A 17,983-nucleotide genomic window follows, 5' to 3' on the forward strand; every position below is an offset into this window, starting at 1 on the left:
ATTTAAATCATTGAAGGTACTGAGTAAAATACACACCATAATTGACATTAAAGATACTCTATTTGGAAAGCAGTATTTTTAAATAAGTTGATGTATAATTAAAGACAAAGACAACTGTGCACAGATACTGTATCCTCATAAGGCATATTTATAATAGTTATAATTTGTGTATGCTTGCTGAAGAAACAAATGAATAAATTGTGTATAATGAGAGCCTGGTTTCTCACTGTCAGGTAAAGAACTTACAGATTAGAAAGGGGGAAATACTAGGACGAACTCAGTGGTATTCGATTGTAATCAGTGGTGTCAGCATGAATTCATGGCTCTAAAATATACACAAGCACATAGATATACAAATTCGTGTATACATGCATAATTTTCTAGTTCTGGCCACTAAGTAGGCATATGTCACACTCAGATTTTGGTTTCTAAATGCCGTTCTCCAATAAAAAGTGCCGACACTCATCAGAAAAGTGGTTTATTCCAGGGTTGGGGCAAGAAAAATACAACTTGAGCCTGGAGTATCTTTCTTGTGATGCCAGAACTCATGAGCATGCTCAGAAAAGGGTGGTATGCTGAAGGACATTGGAACTGCTGTAGACTTTCCAACAACCAAGGCTATAACAACTTCAGCATCAAAATAAATGATGATAGTTAGTATTAGATTATGAAGTATAATAAGTGTCCTCAAGTCTGTAGTGAGATAAATAAATATTTGGATAAATGGGTTAAAGTGGAAAGCAGTGGTAAAATTTTTAGAATAAACAATATATTATTATATTTTCAAACTGTTTCTCCCAAGATGTTAATAATTTCAAATGAAAACCTTATAGTGCCAAACTAAGCCAGATGCCTTCACCAGGGGATTAAGGCTAGTATCTTTAATAAGACATTACAATATTAGTTACCCCTGGTATAACACACCAAGAAGTGTCTGTTGTGTTTTTGATATTCTTGACAAAAATGCATAACCTCAAACTAATCATGAGAAAATGGCAGGCAAACCCAAATCTAGGAATACTTGACAAAATAACCCATCAGTAAACATCAAAAATATCAAAGTCATGATGACTTGGTAAGAGTAGATTTTAAGGGTTCTCATCATTAAAAAAATATTTTGAGGTAATGTATTCACTAAATAGCTTGATTTAGCCCTTGCATTCTGTGTACATTACCAAACACCATGTTGTACCACCAAAAAATACAATGCTCACTGCTAATTAAAAATATTAACGGGGGTAGCAAGAGAAGGATAAGGGAGAGTAATAGAGGGGTTTGATCTATTAAAATACAATATATTCATGGGTGAAAGACCATTGTGAAGTCCCTTTGAACAATGAATAGTCACCAGAAGAATGAAAGACTGGGATGTAAAACAGGTCCTGTTAGGAGGTGGGTACTTGTGGGAGAGGGAAGGTAAATGGAGGGGATGAAGGATTGGGAATATGGTTGATGTACTTCATATACTTGTATAAAAACAGAACAATGGAGCCTGTAGAAATTATTTTAAGTAGAGGTGAGGAAGGTGAGTGAGAATGATGAGTAGGATGAATCCAAGCAAGGTACATTGTACACATATATGGAAATGTGACAATGAAACCCCATGTAGAGCTAACATATGCTAATAAATATGTTTAAAAATTATTTAAAAAGGAACAAAGTATATTATCTTTTAACATACACTCATTGTCATTACCATAGAAGTATTTATCATATCTAGAACACAGAGAGGAAATACCGTGTGATGTCAATCCATTGTATATTACCAGTGTTATTATAAGTGCTAATAAAATTTGATGAAATATAAAAAATAAACAAATCATAATAAAAATCAAAGTCATGAGGGACAAAGAGAGAATAAGGAACTTTTACAAATTCAAGGCCACTAAGGAAATAATTGCAACATGTGATTCTGTGCTAGATTCTGGAACCAGAAAAGGGCATTAGGGAAAAAATGGTCAGTTTTTGACATTAATTCCCTGATTTTGATAATTGAAATTAAAAGTAAATAAATTGTTAATGTTATGAATACAACACTTTATAGTATGTTTTCTTAACTTTTCTGTAAGTCTATGTTTAACCTGAATTAAACATTACACAATGTATATGTGGGATGTAATATATGTTCATAGAATTGTTTTGTCTCTGTACCCTTGACCAGTTTTCCTCATCTCCACATTTCCTGGTTCTCCATTTTTATGGCTCTTTGCCACTAAATGCCATGAGATTTCAGGAGAGGGAGGTGTCATAGAAAAAATAGGTAGGTAAGAGTTTTAAGAGTTCCCTAAGTGTCCTCCAGGAGTATTACAGGCATTAGGGAGCAAGAGCCCAGCTCTAGCATCTTGTAGATGTATGTACTGCACTGCACTGCCCAGACAGGGGGCAGCAGACAACTGAGAATGAGGCTCATAAGGCTGTTGTGAGATGAGCAGTTGGTAAACTCATGGGAGCTGTCCACGGTCCTGACAACGCTCCAGTGTCCATCCAAGCCAAGGAATTGCAACAGGTGGCCCTTGACTCTTGGACTCTACTATGTGTTGACTGTAATTGAGTGTGTCCTTTAGGGTATGAAGCAGTGTGTGTGTGTGTGTGTGTGTGTGTGTGTGTGTGGAGAGAGAAAGACAGAAAGACAGAAAAAGAGAGAGAGAGACAGAGAGTGCCTGTTTGGAAAGCCAGGCTCTAAGGAACTGCATCACTGTGTAAGGTAGAGCTGGATTGGATCTGCAGTGACTAAGACCTCAGGAAGTCAATACTTTCTCCACAACAGGTTTTGAAAAGTATAGTTCCAAGTCTACCTACATCACAATTTCCCACAGCTTGTTAAAAATACGATTTCTAAGACTTGCACCACAAGACCTGTTAAATCAGAATCTGAAGGCAAAGGTTGGAAGAAGAGAGAAGGGAGATGGTAAAAAAATACGCATTTTAAAAAAGCTTCCCTTGGTAATTCATATTCACTCTGAAGTTTAAAACTTATTGTATATCCCATCTAAAGTGGATTAGATAGTAATATTTTTGGGCATATAGGTTAAAAAATATCATGAGAACTACTATTCATATTTATTTGTATCTCTTTCCTTAAAGTTTTCCATTTCCCAGTAGGCATTAAATTTGCACAAAATTTCACTACATGGATATACATTAGTTTGTTAGAGCACATGAATATAATTCATAAATGAATAGACATATCTTTATTCATGTGTTTGTTATTTCAATCAACAAACACCTTTGAATACTCACTATATTCCAGGCACTGTTCTGCCACTTCAGTTACAGTCTTGAGTAAGACAAAGTATTTGTCCTCATGGAGTTTTTAGTTTCTTTATAAAAGGTGAGGGAGGAATAGGGGCAGATATATTGTGATGTGTGCTCAAAATGTTTTCAATATAAGAGTTAAGGATAAACATTTATAGGCCAGACATGGAGCTCATGCTTGTGATCCCATCTACTTAGGAGGAGGAGTCCAAGAAGATCATAGTCTAAAGCCAGTCCAGGCAAAAGTTAATAAGACCACATCTCAACCATTAAGCCAGTTGTGGAGGTATATGCTTATGATCTCAACTACATGGGAGGTATATGAAGGATGCCATGGTCTGAGGCCAGACCTGGACAAAAAAAAAAAAAACTGAAGCCAAAAAAGGATTGGAGGTAGGCTTACATGGCATAGCATCTACCTAGCAAGCACAGGGTCCTGAGTTCAAACTCTAGTACTACTGGGTGGGGAAAGTTTAGAAGCCGTTTATTTAGACTTTTCTAAATGTCACAAGCAAGTCTGTCCCATTGTGTATAAGTCCAGCATATGCCTAAGCAGTCAGACTGGCCATTCTTCTGTTCTTCCAGATGGTTCTGACTGCCAGGACCTACTAGTTTCAGGAAGGACACCCCATGTCTACTTTCCTGTCCTTGTTCCTTCTTGCTGCTCATACTCAACAATTCTCCCATGGCTCCATTTTCCTTCCTTAGTAAAACAGACAGTGAGGAGCCCCACTGTTCTGTGGTGACAATAAAAAAGATAGTTTCCCAGTGCTACTTCCCTCCATGGAATGAGTTGAAAAATGCAAAGTGGTTTCCTTTCCCCAACCTACATGCTATTTTTTTTAAATAAAAAATGTGGTTCTGCGAAATGTTATCATTTGCTGGTAAATGGATGGAATTGGAGAACATCATTCTGAGTGAGGTTAGCCTGGCCCAAAAGACCAAAAATCGTATGTTCTCCCTCATATGTGGACATTAGATCAAGGGCAAACACAACAAGGGGATTGGACTTTGAGCACATGATAAAAGCTAGAGCCCACAAGGGAGGGGTGAGGATAGGTAAGACACCTAAAAAATTAGCTAGCATTTGTTGCCCTTAACGCAGAGAAACTAAAGCAGATACCTTAAAAGCAACTGAGGCCAATAGGAAAAGGGGACCAGGAAGTAGAGAAAAGGTTAGATCAAAAAGAATTAACCTAGAAGGTAACACACACACACAGGAAATCAATGTGAGTCAATGCCCTGTATAGCTATCCTTATCTCAACCAGCAAAAACCCTTGTTCCTTTCTATTATTGCTTATACTCTCTCTACAACAAAATTAGAGATAAGGGCAAAATAGTTTCTGCTGGGTATTGAGGGGGTGGGGGCAAAGGGAGGGGGTGGAGTGGGTGGTAAGGGAGGGGGTGGGGGCAGGGGGGAGAAATGACCCAAGCCTTGTATGCACATATGAACAATAAAAGAAAAAAAATGTGGTTCTGGACTCATCTAGTGCCCTCTTCCCGAGAAAAAGAATTTATTATACTATTGGCAACTCCCTCAAACACTGAATAACGGAATAAAGGAGAACCATTTGTGCTGCACAGTGTATTGGAGGCTTCTCAGCATATTGTGTGAACCCTAGAGCATCACTGTATTTTAAGTAACACTGATGTTTTTACCCCGTGCCTTAGAGTCAGGCAAACAGAACTCATATTTCAACCCAAACTCAATTTGCAGAGCACAGATGATAGTATCACATCTTTCAAAGCCGCCCTCCCTCTTGGGATCCCTCACATTCAGTTCAAATCCTCCTGTTCACTATACAAAAAGATGTTCAGTAATTAATATAAACAGGTCTTAAAATCCACTGAAATTGTTGACTATTGTGAGCTCAACAGGAAGAATGATGTCACATGCAAGTCCTACAAAGCAGATTGGTCAGGAATTGTTACCTCTTCACCACTTGAGCAGTGAAGGCACTCTCTAAGTAAAGAGAGTACAGATGGTTCAACAGTTGGTGTAGAAGTAGCATATTTTCTGTATTGAAATTATGGTGGGTCAGTGAAGCTGTAGTTTCAGGGCTAGAAGAAAAGAAGAAAGATTATTTATGCATTGATAGGAATATAAAATAGTTTAGCAACTATGAAAATCAGTTCCTCAAAAAAGCCAAAAATAGAACTATCCTATGATCCAGCTATACCACTCCTAGGTATATAGCCAAAGGAATAAAAATCAGAATTCAATATAGATACCAGCACACACATATTTCTTGTAGCACTATTCATAATAGTGAAGTTGTAGAATTAGCTTATATGTCTGTCAGTGGAAGAATGGACAACAAAAATGTGTTATATGTACACAATGGAATATTATTCAGCTAAAAAGAAGAGCGCAATCATGTTGTTTTTAGGAGAATGGATTATGTTAAGCAACATAATCCAGACAAGAAAAGCAAATGTCACATATTCTCTCTAAAATGTAGAACCTACGGGGGGAAATAGACAACATAGAAGTAGAACGAACTATGGGAAGAGGAAGGAGACCAAGGAGGAACAGAAAAAGGATTAGTGAAGGTAACTAGGGAGAGGTGAATATGACCAAAGTACGTTATATGAATGTTTGAAAATTTCACAGTGAAATTGAGTACTTCATAGAATTAATGCATGCTAAAAAAAGCCACTTGAAATAAAAATTTTATAAAAATTTAAGAATAAAGATTACTTATCCACTAAGGGACAGATCATTAAGGGGAAATCATCCTCTCATTCATGAAAGTATCATTTATTGAGCATCTACCCTGTGCCAGGTAGTGGGCCAGAAGCAACAAAATTCCAGGCCTCTGTCTCATGGACTTTACAGCCTATAGAAATCACAGATGATTAAACCAGTGATTACAGCAACAAATGTGGTAAGTGCTACAGTAGAAAATGCATGGTACTGCTGGGGAAAAAGCTGAAGGCATCTATCACACTTTGCCTTGGTCCATTCACTCAGACTCCTATTAAAAATTGCCATTAAGTGGATAGCTTATAAGCAACAGACATTTGCTTCTCACACTGCTGGAAGCTGGGAAGTCCAAGACCAAGGTGCCTATAGATTTGATGTCTGATGAAGGCACACTTCCTGGTTCATAGGTGATACCTTCTTACTGTGTCCTCACATGGAGCATGAGGTGAGTGAGCTCTCTGGGGACCCTTTAGAAAGGCACTAGTGGAATTCATTAATAAGGGTTCTGCTCTCATGACCTAATTGCCTCCCAACAGCCCCACTTCCTAATACCATTACTTTGGGGATTAGCTTCTAATGTATGAATTTGAGGGTGGGAGTGAGGCATACATATTTAGACTTTAGGACTCCTAAGGTATAGGTCTAAGAATAAGCTTCTTGAAGGTAATGGGGCAGAAAATGAGATACACCATGAGTAAGAGAAGCAGGGTTCCACAAGGTACCTTGACCCCATCCCTTCACTTCCATTATTTTGTGTTTTGCAATGCTACTATGTCCCAAGTCCTATACTAGACATCCAGAATATGGAGATTTGTAAGCCCTGGCCACTAGCCTTGAGAAATCCAGTGTGAGGGATGGGCATACAGGAAGATGAGTAAAGAGCAATGCAGAGGGCACAGAGACCTGAGGAGTCATTCTTATGGATGGGGCTTCATCAAAAAGCTTGGGAGTTGAAAGAATAGGTGGAATTTCCCCAATGAAGGAGAGGCTCTGCATGTATGGAGGCATGAAACTAAAAGAGTACACTATGACCAGAGTATAGCAAGATGTTCACTAGGTATGGGATGCAGGTGTGTGTGTGATGGAGGCGAGTAGGGGGCAGTTTAGGTAGAGGCTCCATTAAGTAGGTCAAATAAGAGAGCAGAGATGTGCTTCATGAGACAAAGTGGAATTTACAAAGGATTTTATGTAAAAAAGTGCTGAAGTCAGATTTACAGTTTGGAAAGACTGTTAGAGGTCATTTCAAGCCAAAGCATAGGACACAAATCAAGTAGTCTAGAGTCTGTCAGGTCTGGTGATGGGTGGTGAAGGCCTGAATTAAGTCACCTAGTCATCATGGATAGGAGGGAAAGGCTTAAATTTTTTTTCTGAGTATATTTCTAAGGTTTCAGTGTCTGATAAGTGATAAGAAGGAAAAAAAAAGACAAAACAATTGACATTTTATATTCACAAGAATTATGGATCTCCAACCCGACTGTGTGTTATAATCTCCTGGGACACTGAAAAAATGTGCATGCTTAGGCCCCAGGCCTAATGAACTAAATAAAAACCTCTGGGGAAGAGTCCAGGCACCTCTGTGTTGGAAACTCCCTGTGATTTTACTGTCCTCCCATGGTAATACAACAACACAGAGCTGTGGTTCACAGACCAAATACAGGCTGCCATCTTTTTTTATTTTTATTTTTTTAGAAAATTGAAAATAATTGAAATCAGTAAAGATTCACATGCAGTTAGGGAAAAATAGAGAGAGACCTTTTGCACAGTTTTCCAATTTCCTCAATGGTAACATTTTGCAAAACTATAGTAGAATGTCACAATCAGGAAAATGATCCCAATGCAATCCAAGATCTGTTCCTTCTTTCCTCAGACTTACTTGAGCTCATTTTGAGTGTTTGTTTTGTCTAGATTTTATATCCACTATCACTGCAAAGAAAATGAAAGTTCTACCACCACAAGAGCCCCCATATTGCCTTTTTATATCTACAACCACCTGCTTCCTGCTATTCTGAGTTCCTAACCACTAAGAAGAGCTATTCTGATTCTTTTCTTCTAAGTTGTCATATTTATAAAAGTCAAATTTTTATATTATCCCATTATCAACCTTCTAATGGCTGTAGGACCTGTAGTGACACACTTCATTTGCTATACAATGGTATGTGTCTTCTTTTTTTTTTTTTGGTCAATCTTGCTAAAGGTTTCTGAATTTCATTGATTTTTTTTGAAAAAATAACTTTCTATTTCTTTGATTTTCTACTGCTTTCCTGTGTTTAATTTCATTGAATTCTGCTTTAGCCATTGTTGTTTTCTTCCTTTTACTTGTTCTGGTTTTGTTTTACTCTTACTTAGGTTATTGATTTCTTTCTTATTTCAAATGTAAGCATAAGTGCTATTAATTTCCCTCTCAGTGTGCTTTAGCTACATCCCACAAATGTATATGTAGTGTTTTCATTTGCACTGAGTTCTGTGGGTTTTTTCTTTTTTAAATATAGGCTTGCTAACTATCCATGAATTTTCTTTTTGACTTTTTTATTAGCATATTATTGTTGTACTGGGGGTAACCTGTGATTTACAAAAGTTCTTACAGTATATCATAGTTGAATTCACCCTCTCCATCCTTCTCCTTTATCCTCTCTCCTCCATTCCTGGAGTAGTTTCAACAGGTCTCATTTTTCAATTTTCATACATGAGTATATAACATTTCAACCACATTCACTCTCATAACCTTTCCTGATAGCCTCCCCGCTCCCACTGGTATCAACCCCCTAGATGTGACCAGTTTCATTGTCTTGTTCTTGACTTTTGAAAAAAAAGACATTTTGTTTGTTTAAGATATCTATACATGGTGTTTCATTGTGACATTTCCATGTGTATATTTATTGTATCCCAAATTAGTTCATTCCTTCTATTTTTCTCATTTCTAGTTTAGTCCTCTTCTCATGGTGAGTTCAACAGGTTTAAAAATTCTATATTCATTTTTGTATAGGAAGTACCTCAACCATATTCATCTTCTTGACTTCCTTCTTTTGCCCTCCCTCTCCTGTTAGTGACCTCCCCTTAGTGTGACCTGTTTTTCATAATATTGCTTGTATTTGTATTGGGTTTATATTCCCTATATTTAAAAAATTTACTTTGAGATTTCCTCTTTCTCCCATGATTTATGTAGATATATGTTGTTTAATTTCTGCATGTTTAGGGACTTTCACATTGCTTTTCTGCTGTAGACTTCTAGTTAGATACTATTATTGTCACTGAAATGTTTTGAAATTTTATGCACCAAATATGGCATCTTGCTGAATGCTCCCTGGTCACTTGAAGAAAATGTGTCTCCTGCTATTGTGAAGTGTTCTGTATATGTCAGTTTGATTGAGATCTTCTGTATCCTTACTAATTTTCAATCTAGTATTTCTATTAGTAGCTGAGAAAGTAGACTAGAAGAGTGATGATAACTGTGAATTTGCCTTTTTCCTTTCAAATTCCTTCCAATTGTGCTTGATATATTTTGGTATTCTGTGTACACATTTAGGATTATAATGCTTTTCTATTCGATAGTAGATAATTCTGTCATTAACTAATATACTTCTCAGTTTCAAGTAATTTTATTTTCTCTGAAATCTATCTATTACATTTTGTTATAACAAGAGACTCTAGCCAGGTGTGGTGATACAAACCTATACCTCCAGCACTTAGGAATCTGAGTCAGGAGGATCATGAATTTTGGACCTGTCTAGGCTATATAGTGAGACTCTGTCTCAGAAAACAAAAAACAAACAAAAACCCCAAACAAATAAATAAATAGACTCAGAGTTCTACTTGAATCTTTTATTTTGGTTTTGAATATGGGTCTTGGCCTACTTGTGGACTATGGCTCTGAGGGAAATTTAATTTGCACTGCTGTCTTTGGTTTTCTTGGTTTATCTGGTGCCACTGGAGCTCCTGCTTCTCTCTGTGAGTGTTGTCTGAGGAGGGGGAGCTCCTTTGAGGAAGGGAGTGTTCAGTTTCCCTTTGTAAGGGAAGGTGTGGTAGATCCTCCTGCTAGGGCACCAGTTACTCTAGTGTTTGTGGGCAGGGTAGTAGTCTCTAGTCCACAAGTACAAAGAAGATTCCCAACTGGACACTTGCTGTAGCTAAGTCTCCCCTGTCATTTCTGACTGCTTGCTTTGTTATTACTCAGAAGAAAAGGAAATTCTTGGCCAGTGAGAAATGAGGGACTTCTTCTGTGGTGGTTTTGGGCTAACCTTGTGTTGTCAGAGGGTCTCTGTTTGTTCTAGCGCAAGAGTGGATCTACCTGGGATGTTGATAATCATGGGTTAAAAAGATTAGGTCTGAGTAGACTTCTTCTGTTGAATAGAAGCTACAAAATTTTGAGTCATTGTTCTGCTCCTCCAATCCTGAGGTCTCAAACCTGCTTTCTTCCTCATGCCTGAATCTCCTTTGGCTGTCTCTTGTGCCATTTTCAAGATTTATACTTGTGCTAAGTGAGAAGGGGTGGGGAAAAATGGGCCTATGTTATCTTATCTGGACCAGAAGTTCTACCTCTTGTTTTAATAAAAAAACATTAAACGGAACACAGACATTTCTATTCATTCTGAATGTCACCTATGGCTTTCTTTTTGCTACAACAGCAGAGTTGAGTAGTCATGATATCTTCTTTTCCACTGAGAGGCACTGAAGGAAGTAGGCATAAAATATATTCATTTGACCTTTATGGAAAAAGCTTGCCAACCCTTGGCCTAGATTCTTCATTGATCAAAAGATCATGGTTGAGAACTTTCAAACAACTAGCTAATCATCTTGGCCACGCATCTGCTAAGGGAAAAATCTGCTGATCCAGACAAAACCTGATTAATACCTGAATACTTTTCAAAGTGATTTCATAGTGTTGTCCCATTTGGTCTTCATGATAGCCCTATGAAGTAGACCTTTAACAGATTAATATAACTCACATTATACAGATGGGAAAGATACGCTACAATTCTAATGATGACTCCCTTGAATTACCCAGCATGTAGGTGCCAAGCTAGAACTGTCTCTGCTCCCATGACCTCGGCTTAATATGCTGCACTGACTTTCAAGACAAAACATAGATTTTGCTGCCTGGTGTGCTCACAGAGCTCTTGATGTGTACACGTAGATGTAGGAGCTGATCCTTTGTGAAAGAAGTCATAAAATGCTATGTGTGTAGCATTGCACTAACCTTGCTGCACTGGAAGAGAAGGAAGGAATAAACAAAGTTACTTAGAATGCTTGTTCGTCTCTGCACCTCACATAAGTTAATCTCCACAGTTTTCAGTTTTTAACAATGTGAAAAATCAGTCACTGAGATACTTTGCCCAAAGACCAACAGCTACTCTTAGGTTCATTATGTTTTACAGATCATTTTCACATTCCTTATTTCACTGAGTTCTCCAATGATACTGCCATGTGAGTGTTAGTTCCCCATTTCGCAGAATGAAAGTATGAAGTTCAGTAAAAGTAACTATTTTACATAAAGTTGTCTTATAAGCAGACTACTCTTACATTTATTGTGAGAAGAAAGTAGCTTACATAGGGCATTAAACACAGAATGGAGCAAAGAGACTCTATGTTGCTCAATTGATGGAGAAACTGAGACTTGAGAAAGGGAAAACCATGTCTTAAGACTGGAATCTGAGTGGCTGTTACTTTATTTCTCTCCCCTTGAGCATATGCACATATGAGCTGGTTTATAATTGCAGTGGCCTTTTCTGTGTGATGAGAAAGGTACAAAAAGTAAATATTGTTCTTCTGAAAGAAAAGAGAGATTTGTAACCTTCCACTTGCTCCTTATCTGCTGTTTTCTGCTAAAGAGGATTTTAAGAGGGTTCATGTCATCCAAGGCAAAGAGGAAGCCTTTTTCATACCTTTCCAGCTTGCCAGCATCATCTGGTTTCCAATTGGGGAGGGTGAGTAACCGTTTATCCAGAGATTACCAAACCATACTCCTAACTAATCCCCAGCCCCAGGGGACCAGAGAACGTGATGTTAGGTTTATTTATAGACAAGGTTGTGCGAAGCCAGAGAGCACATGGCTCTTCTGATGTGCATAAGCAGCTTTCCCATCTGCTCCTATGTACAAGAGTACAGGAGGAGAAACAGGCCCTATATAACCCCAAATCAGAAGAGTTATCTTGGATCAAGCATCTTGGAGGCAGTTTTCTAATGGTGATGGTGAGTATGTAGTAGGTGTGTGTACACAGGTATCAATGTGCCTATACCACGTACGTGCATGGACCTGTATGCATTCACATGTTTGTATGAATTTGAAAATGCATGTTCATTGAGTATTTGTGATTATACAAGACATGGGGCTAATAGGAATATAGAAAGGTATGTATGTATGTGTATGAACCAAATGTGTCACATGCTACAATGTCATGCATGTGTTTTTTCTTGCTAGGACCATAACTTGTCTATATTTACTCCCTAACTCAACATGTATTATGAATCTGAGTAATATATGGTCATATTTATGAACCTACATAAGTATGATCTTGCTTACATCAATCTATATATAGGATTCTCTCCCTTAATTTTAGGTGATTAGTTACTGAAGAAGAGAGGGAAATTCCACTCTTGACCTCTCTCTTCCTGTGGGATCTGTCTTGCATTTGTGATAGATGAATCTGTGCAATGGATTTGAAGTTATGAATAAGGGTTTGTGAATTCTCTAAGTCATCATCTTGAAACCAGATTCTATCCAAAAGAGGAGTAGAGCCAGGAGTTAAATCAGAGCTCATGAATTCTACTTTGTATTATATGACCTCAGGCAGAACTAGGAGGGGCTAGGCGATGGAAAGTCAGGAAAAAGGGAGGTGAGGTCTACCTCTTTCTTTGGTACCCTTGTCAAAATCAATTGGCCATAGATGTACAGGTTTATTCCTGGACTTGTAATTCTATACTACTAGTCTGTATTTCTCTATAGCATTTTGAACATACATGTTCTGCATAGATGAAAACTGTTCCAAAGACACAATCAGACAATCTTGCCAATGCTGAAAAAGACTTTGGAGCTCAAGTCCACCCTTCCCTCCCCCATACATGGGATCCTACTGCAGTTTCTTCACCAAAGATCCTCTGGCCTTGGATCAAATACTTCCAGGGATAAGGCTACATAATCCCATTGTTATATAGTACACATTTTCCCAGAAAGTTTCTTCTCTAAAGACCAGTTCTGCCTCTGTGTAACTTCTGCCTTACTTTGTCCTTTGGGTTCATGATGAGTAAGTGACTTTCTCTCAGGTAGGGGTAGTGAAATGTAAGGAAATGAATGTTTGCTTAGTCCATAGTTTAAACTCCACCTCATCACTAACTAGTTATGAAATCTTAGGCAAGGTTTTTCCTAAGTCCCAGTGTCTTTACATGAAAATTAAAGTGGGGATAATGTTCCATGCCTCACGAAGGTTGTTGGAGAGATTCAATGAGATAAAACTTGAAGTACAGCATCTTTCCTGGATCATCTTAAGGTCTCTACTGATGGTTTCCCCTCTACATGACAGCTCTTCGGATACTCAAAAGTGAAGGTCATAGCTCTCAAATATGATTTCCTTCAGTCTAAGCATCCACATTTCCTTCTTTGGTTCTGCTGTTCATGCTATTTTTATTTACAAACCCTTCAGGATCCTGTCTTCCATATAAATGGGCTTTAGTTTATTGATACCATTTGAAAAACATGGTGCTCAGTTCTGAACACAAGGCTACAACTGTGCTCTCAGTATCACAAAGGGACCAGGATGCTCACCTTCTTTATAATGAATGATGTGTCTCTATTAATTCAACACCAATCAACCTGGCTCTCCATAGACACATCCTGCTGCTGCTATGCTGACTCACGGCACAGTTTGATCATGAAGTCATTAAGGAAGCCATGGTCTCTCCCAGTTCTCCCCCATCCGCTATTTGAGAGGGTAATTTTAGAGGCTCAGGGGATTAGTACACATTTGGTCACAAGACATAAAACTCATTTTCCTTGCCAAGGTCTTATGCAATCTGGTCCCTGCCTATTTCTCATCTTGTATTACTTTCCTCCTCACATCTTCTACTCCAGTGTCTCTGGTCTGTAATTTCTTCAAGACACCAAAGCTATTGCCAGCTCAGACATTTGGCACAAGGATTTTCCTTGGCTGGGATAGCCCTGCTGATCTCATGATTTCTCATATCTGACTTCTCACAATGTAGGTTCTCCCAAGATCCCAAACCAAAAACCTCCAAAGAGTGCATCCTTATGCACATAAAATACATTTCATGCCATTTCATAATACTTATCCCAGTTGGTAGCTATTTTATTGATGTACTTGTTTATGGTTCATCTTCTTAACTAAAATTGTGAGCTAAATAGAACAAGAAGAGACTTGTCTATCATGTTTTTCTCTGAATGTCCAATACCTAGAACAATGGGGTAGATACCCAATAATGGATTTTTTAAAGAATATATGTAAGCATGGGTGAGTTTATCATCATTGCATTTAATCAAATTGGATTTGGTCACTTTGAAGGAACCTCTACATCAGACATTTTGAATCACACTTGTTCACATAACTTTCTTGGTGCTATGCCATCTACACATTTGCTCAGTGTACTATTTTCATCCAAACTATAGATGAAAAATATTGATGAGTGTAAGATCCAGAATGAGCATACAGCAAGCCACAAAAGACTTCCTAACACTTTGGAATATTCTCAGTGAGGATCCTTGTAGAATGAGTAAGATGACCCAATGCAAGTTCAACCCCATTAAAAAGAAGAGGGGCAAGTGTATAATTTTTATATTGCATTTTTGTTTTGATGAGATTAAGTTCAAAAATTGACAGTGAACATTGAAACCAGCAATAATAATAAAAACATTAATGACCCACATCATTTCCCATCTGTTGAATAGGGATCATATTAGATTGAAGAGTAAAATGCTGGTGATTTCAATATGGCTCAACCTAATAATTACACAAGATTTCTAGCCCTTGTAAAGATAAAGTGAGAACATACACAGAGTGCCTGGCATCACATCTGGCTTATGTTGTACACTCTGTAGTGCTCATGATTTACTGTTGCTAATATTTTGTTGTTACTATGGTTATTGAATGCCCACTATGGGTCAAACACTCTGAGAGGGTGTTTCAATGAGCCATTTCACTTCACCTTTGTGAGGATAGATCATCTCCTTCCTTCTCTTGCTGTTTTATCCCATGTGTAGGGATATAAATTAGGGTCCTGTCTCTCACCTCCCACCCCCATCTTTGTCCCTGCAGAAGCTGAGTTTTATCTTTGATTGGTGAGTTAGAAAGGAAGAGCAAAGCATAAGTAGCTCAGTCCATTCTCTTTTTCTTCTTCGTGAAGGGAAATGTCCACTGCATGTCTTCTCCTCTGCTTTTTATCTACTTCTGACCACCTTAGTTCAGAACGTTCATCCTCATATCATTTCCTCATTTTATTTTATTTTTCTCTAAACCACTCAGTATATAACATCTTATTTATAGGTCTGTTTGTTTTTAATTCTCTAGTGGGCCTCCATATCACCATATTATCTTCTTCTTTTAAACATTATCCTATATCCCCAGATCCCAGAAAAGAGCCTGGAAAATAATGGAAGTTTATGAATACTTGGTGAATAAACACGGCTCTCATCATTTATAATTTACCTCAACTTAAGTGCAGAAACTAAGAACAAAAGTAAGCCTTCTAAATTCAGAGAATAACAATCATACCTACTCAGGTGCCTTGCACTGCCGAATGGTATACCCCCATACATTTGCCCTAGAATGCATGTGAATTACAGTCAACTACACTGAAATGTGCTCTAATGCCATTTGTAATGGTTAATCTTAATTGATTGAATTCAGAAAAGTCTAGGGAATTGGCAAAGTACACCTCTGTGTGTACCTGTGAGGGTGTTTCCGGAGAGAATTAGACGATGAGGGCTCTGACATAATGAACTGATTGATCCCTTGATGGATTCGTAATCTTATGGCATTAATGGGAGGTGGTGAAAGGTGGGAGGTGGGCCTCTCTGGAGGAAGTAGGTCCCTGGGGTCATATCCTTGGGGACTGTATCTTGCCCTGGTAAGATATATTCCTATATTCCTTTTTCTCTGCTCCCTGGCTGCCATGAGGTAAAGAAGCTTCACTTACTCCTGTAGCCATGATGTTCTGCCCAAGTGCATGGAGCCAAGCAACCATGGACTGAACCCAGAAACCATGAGTCAAAATAAATCCTTTCTTCTGTGAAGTTGTTTAAGTCAGGTATTTCATCACTGTGATGCAAAAGTAACTAACGCAACATAATTATTGACATTTATAGTCACACACACACACACTGGCTTTGGTGACAAATAATAAAAACCTTCAAGTGCAGTTATACTTGTTGCATTTCCTGGTTGTATGTTTTTAAAAGTATATAATTTATTTTTAAAAAATGTACACAGTGTTATTTTTACTTTTCTCAAATTGATTTGAATGAAAATCAGTTTATACATAGCCCCTGCAACCAAGGCAGGTTTTCCAGGGTTTCAGGGTTGGAGAGGTTGCTCTGGAGACTTGAAACCTGAGGCAGATGGTCCAGTGGCTCCAGTTCAGCCCAAGGCCAACCCATGTAACCACAGATATTAAATAATTATGTGGCAAAGATGGATCCTTGGAATTACTGATGAAGGGTATCATTTTGAGGTGAGTTCACTCTTTTTAATTTCTACTTGGTAAAGTCTCATTTACTTGGAACTGGAATAGGAGTAGATTTTTATGGTTCAGGGAATATATTTTACATTCATTTTGCATTTTGCTTCTGATTTGTTGAACTCAATTTCCCCCAAATAGCAGCAACTATCTGTGTCTTGTGTTTAAACTTCATACATTACTACCAGCTTATCTTGCTGAATCGTTAGCATTTTCCATTGATAGAGCCATTACTGTGCATACCATATCCTTATTGTGCATCTGTGGGGACTGAGGTCCAGAGACTGACTTGCAGAAGGTCATCCAGCCTGAAAGTGGCAGAAAGGACGTCTCCCAAATAAAAACTCTATGGCAAGCCATAAGGTCTTTCTAGGGACTCCTCCATCTTTCCCCTATCCACCCCCTTCTTTGTTCAGTTCCTCATATGTTCCCCCTAGGCAGAAACTCCTGAGTAAGGAGCTTCTCTGTGCTGCAACTTCTAACTTGACTGTTAGGAACAAATCCTTGGCTTTCTCAGATATTATGCAAGCTCCCACCCACCAGTTCCACTGATGGAGTCAGAGGAGCCATTTTGCTGGCTTAACTAGATGCTATCATCATAACACACAATTGCTAATTCGCCTCCTGAGTCTCCTAACAGCCAGTTTCAGTGCAACATAGGGGCTGTCTTCTTTTTATCTTTTTAATTTTTATAAAGCAAAATGCATAAACAAAAGGAGAAAACCAACCTTGGATCTGCTTTTGAAATGCCTCCCAGTCCTCTCTGGCTTGTTCTTGTCCTTGACAATTCCTGGCTAAGGCAGACTCTAGCTGTCTTACTGGAGAGAGACAATTAAAATAACAATTTCATAAAGTCTCAAAGATGCAGTTTGGAACCGGGTACAGTGAGGCTGAGACCATGACACATTTGTCCTCTAGACCCATCAAGACCCCCACAGGGATGGCACCTCCGCATGACTTTGTGGCTATCAAATTCTCCCAAGCCACACTTGCTTGTCACCATGATTCTAATCCCTCTCCTTCCCTACTATTTATCCCTACTTCCTTCTCTTTCTTCCTTTCCTTCTTTCCTACTATGGCAGCAGTTTGCAAAAATGCCCGTAATTCCTTACTCTTCCCTGCACTTTCCAGTCTTTTCCATTGAAAGATAGAATTCATCTCATCTCCCATTGAATCTGGACTGTCCTATGACTTTTTTTGGTAATAGAATATGACAAGTGTGACCTTGTGCCAGTTCTGAGCCCAGGCCTTGCATGCTTCTGTTTATTCTCTTGGAGCCCTGCTGTTAGCTATGACAACACCCCCAGGATGTCCAGCTGGATGATCAGGACTATATGGCA

The sequence above is a fragment of the Castor canadensis genome, chromosome 8, assembly GCF_047511655.1.
Source record: "Castor canadensis chromosome 8, mCasCan1.hap1v2, whole genome shotgun sequence".
Taxonomy (NCBI): domain Eukaryota; kingdom Metazoa; phylum Chordata; class Mammalia; order Rodentia; family Castoridae; genus Castor; species Castor canadensis.